Source organism: Rhincodon typus, chromosome 23 (assembly GCF_021869965.1).
Source record: "Rhincodon typus isolate 14 chromosome 23, sRhiTyp1.1, whole genome shotgun sequence".
In the NCBI taxonomy this organism is placed as follows: domain Eukaryota; kingdom Metazoa; phylum Chordata; class Chondrichthyes; order Orectolobiformes; family Rhincodontidae; genus Rhincodon; species Rhincodon typus.
Genome location: NC_063354.1, coordinates 15056860 through 15064082, shown reverse-complemented (window position 1 = coordinate 15064082; position 7223 = coordinate 15056860).

The window sequence follows — 7223 nt, the reverse complement described above, 5'->3', positions numbered from 1 at the left end:
ATGCTGCCTGGCCTGCTGTGTTTCTCCAGCTCTACACTGTGTTATCTCAGACTCCAGCATCAGCAGTTCTTACTATCTTGATTTTGGTATGCTTGCCTTGATTGGCCAGTGCATCGAGAATAGGAATTGGGAGGTCATATTGTGGCTGTACAGGACATTAGTAAGGCGACAATTGGAATACTGTGTGCAATCCTGGTCACCCTGCTGTAGGAAGAATGTTGTGAAACTTGAAAGTGTTCAGAAAAGATTTACTAGAATGTTGCCAGGGTTGGAGGGTTTGAGCTGTAGGGAGAGACCAAATAGGCTGGGGCTATTTTTCCTGGAGCATCAGAGGCTGAGGGGTGACCTTATAGAGGTTTATAAAATCATGAGGAGCAAGGACAGGGTAAATAGAAAAGGTCCTTTCCTCGGGCTTGGGGAATCTAAAACTAAAGGTGATAGGTTTAAGGTGAGAGGGGAGACATTTAAAAGGGACCTAAGGGACAACTTTTTCACACAGAGGGTGGTGCGTATATGAAACGAGCTGTCAGAGGAAGTGCCAGAGGCAGGTACAAGTACAATATTTAAAAGGCATCTGGATGGGTATATGAATGAGAAGGTGTTGGAGGGATATGGGCTAAAAGCTGGCAAATGGGACTGGATTTATTTAGGATATCAGGTCAGCGTGGATGAGTTGGATCGAAGGGTCTGTTTCCATGGTATATATCTCTATGATTCTGACTTGCGAACCCAGAACATCTCCTGATAGCTATTATTCTGCTATCGGGCAGCACTTGTTGAACAATCCTGAATGCACTGACAACCAACCTCTAACAACAAGACCATACAATGTCGAAAGAGAAGTCAGCCATTTGGCCCATCATGTCTGCTGTACCATTCTTTGAGAACATGGCTGATCCAGTTTTTTGCCTGTTCTCCCATTACCCTTGATTTTCTTACTGATTAAAAATTCTGTCTACCTCAACCTTGAATATACATAATGGAGCCTCTACAGTCTTTTTGTTATTTATTCATAGTTCTGACGTAAAGAAATCCACAAATTCACTCCTCTCTGAGAGAACAAAATCTCCCTCATTTCTGTCTTAAATGGGCAACCCCTTACTCTGGATTTATGCCCTCTGGTCCTAGACTCCCCATCAAGTGGAATCAACCTCACCATCTTTTTTTTATTCATTCATGGGATGAGGGCATCGCTGGCTAGGCAGCATTTATTGCCCATCCCTAATTGCCCAGAGGGCAGTTCAGAGTCAACCACATTGCTGTGGGTCTGGAGTCACATGTAGGCCAGACCCAGTAAGGATGGCAGTTTCATTCCCCAAAGGACATTAATGAACCAGATGGGTTTTTCCCATGACAGTTGACAATGGATTCATGGTCATCATTAGATTCTTAATTCTAGATATTTATTGAATTCAAATTCCACCATCTGTCATGACAGGATTCAAACCCGGGTCCCCAGAATGCTATCGGAGTCTCTGGATTAATAGTCCAGTAATAATATCACTACACCTTTGTCTCCCCTATCCTCATCTATCCTCAGAAGCCTCCTGGCAATCTTATATGATTCATTAAGTTCTCTCATTCTTTTAAACCCTAAAAAGCACAAACCCAAGCTACTCAACCTCTCCTGATAAGAATGTTTCTCCATACCCAGAATCAACCTAGTGAACCTTCTTTGGACTGTCTCCAATCGAGCCTATAACATGACTCATTTACATTTGCTTGAAGTGCCATGCAATTAAACCTGTTCTCTGTAAACGAAAGGAATAAGTCATGCCTTGCACATTCTTTGAATGACCCAGAAGCAGGTGCAGTTGATAATTGAATCAGAGATAGTAGGAACTGCAGATGCTGGAGAATTCGAGACAACAAGGTGCAGAGCTGGATGAACACAGCAGGCCTTCATCAGATGAAGGGTCTAGGCCCGAAACGTCAGCCTCTCTGCTCCTATGATGCTGCTTGGCCTGCTGTGTTCATCCAGCCCTGCACCTTGTTGTCTGCAGTTGATAATTCCCTGTTCTTTCTTTGTGACAACCTCTTGGCCAGTCAGCACCTCTTTTCTCTTGTAGCATGAATTGTTGTTGGGATTGTTTTGAAATTTGCCATTCCTGCATTTGGTCTCATGAACGCATCATGAGGAGCATCAGCAACTGAAGACGTTGATAAGGTGCTGCCTTAAATATTGCAGATAATAAAAGCTTGTGTTGTTGGGGGTAACATACTGGCATGGATTAAAGAGGCAGAGAGTGAGAATAAATGCATCTTTTTCAGGCTGATGGGAAGTTACTTGTGGTGAGCTACATGGATTGACACTGGGACCTCAACTCTTTACAATAATTTGGATGAAGAGACCAAAAGGTGTGGAAGCTAAATTTGCTGATGACACAAACATAGATAGGAAAGTGAAACAAACAAAACCAGAAATTGCTGTAAAACTCAGCAGGCCTGATAGCATATGCAGAGAAAACATTGGGTCATGTGATTCCTCCATAGATGCTGTTAGACTTGTTGAGTTTCTCCAGCAAATTGTTTTTGTTTGTTTCAGATCTTCAGCATCTACAGTTTTTTTTTGTTTCATTATAGGCAGGAAAGTGAGCTGTGAACAGGATGTAAGGAGCCTACAAAGGGATATAGACATGGGGAGGCAACGGCCTAGTGATATTATCAATGAACTGTTAATCCAGAGATCCAGGTAATATTCTAGGGACCCAGGTTTGAATCCTCCCATGGCAGATGGTGGAATTTGAATTCACTAAAAACCTGGAATTAAGAGACTAATGATGACCAGAAATCCATTGATGATTGTGGAAAAACCCCATCTCGTTCATGAACTTCCTTTGGAGAAGTAAACTGCCATCCTTACCTGGTCTGGTCCAGACTCTCAGCAATGTGGTTTACTCTCAATTGCCCTGGATGAGCAATAAATACTGACCTAGCCAGCAACATCCTTATCCTATGAATGAGTAAAACAAAAGGTTAAATGAGTAGGCAAAGATCTCGCAAAACGAGTATAAGGTGGGAAATTGAAACTGTTCATTTTGGCAGAAAGAATAAATTAGAAGCATCAATGGTAAGAGGTTGCAGATATCTGAGATGCAGAGATCTGGGTGTCTCAATGCATGATTCACAAAACCTTAGTATCCAGGCACAGCAAATAATCAAGATATAATAAAAATGTTTTATTGTGAGGAAAATTGAATACAGAGAGAGATTATACTTCAGTTATGTAGTGCATTGGTGAGACCATGTCTGGAATATTGTGCACCCCTGGTCACCACACTTATGGAAGGATGTTAATGTGGAAGCAGTTCAGTTTACAAGACTAATACCTGGAATGAGTGATTGCCTTATGAGGAAAGGCTAGACAGGCTAGGCCTGAATCCTTTGGGTATTAGAAGAGTCAAAGGTGACTTAATTGTAACATTTAAGATCTTAGGGGGACTTGATCGGATGGATGTCGAAAGGATACTTCCTCATGTGGGAGAATCCATAACTAACAGTTACAGCTTAAAAAAGAAAGATTTTCCTACTTAAGACAGAGATATGGAAAGGAATTTATCTCAGAGGGTGGTGAGTCATTGGAATTCCTTTTGGCAGAAGAAAATTGGTGTTTTTATTATTATCAGCGGTATGGAGGAATGTAGAGGTGAGGTTAAAATCAGATCAGCTATGATCTTATTGATGGTGGAGCAAACTTGAAGGGCCAACTAGCCTGCTCTTGTTCCTAGCTTGTATGTTTATATGTATTTTTATATATGTTTATATGCTCTTTTCATTAATATTCAAGTTAGAGAGGCTGAATAAGCTGGGGCTATTTTCCCTGGGGCATCGGAGGCTGAGGGGTGACCTTATAAAATCATGAGGAGCATGGATAGGGTGAATAGCTAAGGTCTTTTTCCCAGGGTAGTGGAGTCCAAAACTAGAGGGCATAGGTTTAAAGTGAGAGGGGAAAATTTTAAAAGGGACCTAAGAAGCAATTTTTTCATGCAAAGGGTGGTGCATGTATGGAATGAGCTGTCAGAGGAACTGGTGGAAGCTGGTATAATTTCAACACTTAAAAGGCATCTGGACGGGTACATGAATAGGAAGGGTTCAGAGGGATTTGTGCCAAATGCTCGCAAATGGGACGAGATTAATTTAGGATATCTGGCTAGTATGGACAAGTTGGACCAAAGGTCCTGCTTCTGTGCTGTACAACTCTACGACTCTATCATTCCGTCCTTCAAACTGACTGTTTGAAGTTAATCCATTTCTCGAGTGAATGACTGGTAATGAGAATCTCTTCATCTTGGGGGAAAAGATGTTTCAAAGCAGCTTAAAACATTTTTGTCAAATGAGGCTCCAGTGACTCTTTGCTTCAAAAGTGGATAATCTTGGAGATGCAGTGTCAAATATTCAATTATTGACTGGATTGGTTTTGATTTCAATGTTATTTGAACATCTGTGAGTAGACTACCCCCAGCAACACTAGTATCATACAACCCCTACAGTGTGGAAACAGGCCCTTCGGCCCAACAAGTCCATACTGACCCTCAGAGCATCCCACCCAGACCCATCCCCCTATAACTCACCTAATCTACACGTCCCTGAACACTACGGGCAATTTAGCATGGCCAATCCACCAAGCCTGCACATCTTTGGCCTGTGGGAGGAAACCGGAGCACCCGGAGGAAACCCACGCAGACACGGGGAGAGTGTGCAAACTCCACACAGACAGTCGCCCGAGGGTAGGATTGAACCCGGGTCCCTGGTGCTGTGAGGCAGCAGTGCTAACCACTGAGCCATGTGGAGGGCTGGGGGCAGCCAGGGGGCTAATGATGGGCTTTATGCCTGAAGTGAGAAGTTTGGGCAGGGGACTGATGGGCTTCATGCCTGGATTGTGGGGCACCTAGACAAATTGAGAGTTTAAGGGGGTGGCAATGGTTTCTAATTTTTATTTTGCAGGCTAAACAGACCATAATACTATAACCTGGACCAGGTGAGTAATGAAGTTGCTCTTCGAACACTAGATCCTTTGTGTCAGGGGAAGGGAAGGCTGACATACTGACATATTTGTGTGCATCTTGTTTCCAAAAGAAGAACAAAAGAGAAGTACAGCATAAGAACAGGCCCTTCAGCCCTCCAAGCCTGTGCCGATCATTATGCCATGACTAAGCTAAAAAACAAACCTTCTGCCTTTATTCAGTCCATATCCTTCTATTCCCTCCCTATTCATGTAACCATCCAGATGTCTCTTAAATGTTGCCAATGTGCCTGCTTCCACCACCTCCTCTGGCAGTGCATTCCAGGCTCCTACCACTCTCCGTGTGAAAAACTTTTGCCCCCTCATCTTGAACCTGTACCCTTTTGTAATTGAAACTTCAGCCCCGGGAAAAAGCCTCTGACCATCCACCCTATCTATGCATCTCATAATTTTGTAGACCTTTGTCAGGTCTCCTCTCAGCCGTCGTCTTTCCAGTGAAAATGGTCTTTTTAACCTTTCCTCATACCAATGCCTTCGAGGCCAGGCAACATCCTGGTGAACCTTCTCTACACTCTCTCCAAAGCTTCCACATCCTTGTGTTTTGCAGGAATGCTTGATTACTGTCAGCCTGTAATAAATTAAGTTGGTTTTGTTCAACTTTTTGTTTCAATACAAACTGAACTGAAAGCAATTTGTCATCTACAAACATACCATTATAAATGTTGATACCTTACATGTGACATAAAGAAATAAATATGAATTGTGAAATGATTATCTTGTTTATATGTGATATAACCAATTATATTAGGAACCCATTCATCAGGTGTAACATTGAGTCTTGGATAGATACTGAGCATTTTGCAGGGTTTGCTGCTGGGAAGATCAATTCAGTGACAAATCCACACAATATTGCAAAGATTGCTAACTTTCAGAAAAATGATTTATTCTATTGATTGGGTTTCTTGATACAGAACCTACTTGAATTTATGTAAATAAACTAAACTCTCTCTGATTACCAAAGTAAATACGATCTAAAAGGCAGTTTATCTAATACTATTCAAGCATGAACATGTGAGAATGGTTTAAAACAATAACAGTCTTGTTACCTGAGAGGTGCGATCAATGGCTGTGCCTAAATATTTAAGTAGTTTCAAATGGCTATTGGACAGATACCACTCTTTAACAAGAATTGATGCATGAAGCACTTGGAGATATTTTGACTTAACATGCTACGATATAGGGAGAAAGCAGAAGAATGGAATTGAGAAACATATCAGCCATGGTCAAATGGTAGAGCAGACTTGATGGGCAAAATAGCATTATTCTACTCTTATATCTTATGGACCACTGATAGGTGTGGTCTACAGGCCACCAAATAATGACATCATGGTGGGGCGGGCAATAAACATAGAAATAGCTAATGCATGTAAAAATGGTACAGCAATTATCAGGGGGGGTTTTAATCTACATATCGATTGGTCAAACCAGGTCGGTCATGGCAGCCTTGAGGAGGGGTTCATAGAATGCATCCGCGATAATTTCCTTGAACAATATGTAATGGAACCTACGAGGGAGCAAGTTATCCTAGATCTAGTCCTGTGTAATGAGACAGGAATAATTAATGATCTCACAGTTAGGGATCCTCTCGGAAGAAGCGATCACAGTATGGTCAAATTTAAAATACAGATGGAGTGTCAGAAGGTTAAATCAAGTATCAATGTCCTGTGCTTAAACAAAGGAGACTATGATGGGATGAGGGAGGAGTTAGCTAAGGTAAAATGGGAGCAAAAACTTTATGGTGGGTCAATTGAAGAACAGTGGAGGACTTTCAAAATGATTTTTCACAGTGCTCAGCAGAAGTATATTCCAGTGATAAGGAAGAACTGTAGGAAAAGAAATAGTCAGCCATGGATGTCTAAGGAAATAAAGGAAAGTATCAGATTGAAAAAACAATACATACAAAAAAGCAAAGATTAGTGGGAAACTAGTAGACTGGGAAATCTTTAAAGGCCAACAGAAAGCCACAACAAAAGTTATAAAGAAAAGTAAGATAGATTATGAGAGTAAACTAGCTCAAAATATAAAAACAGGCAGCAAAAGTTTCTATATGTAAGTTGTAAAAGTTTGGTGATGGTAAACATTGGTCCTTTAGAGGATGAGAAGGCCAATTTAATAACTGGGAATGAGGAAATAGCCGAGGCATTACACAATTATTTTGTGTCAGTCTTCACAGTGGAAGACACAAATAACATGCCGAAAA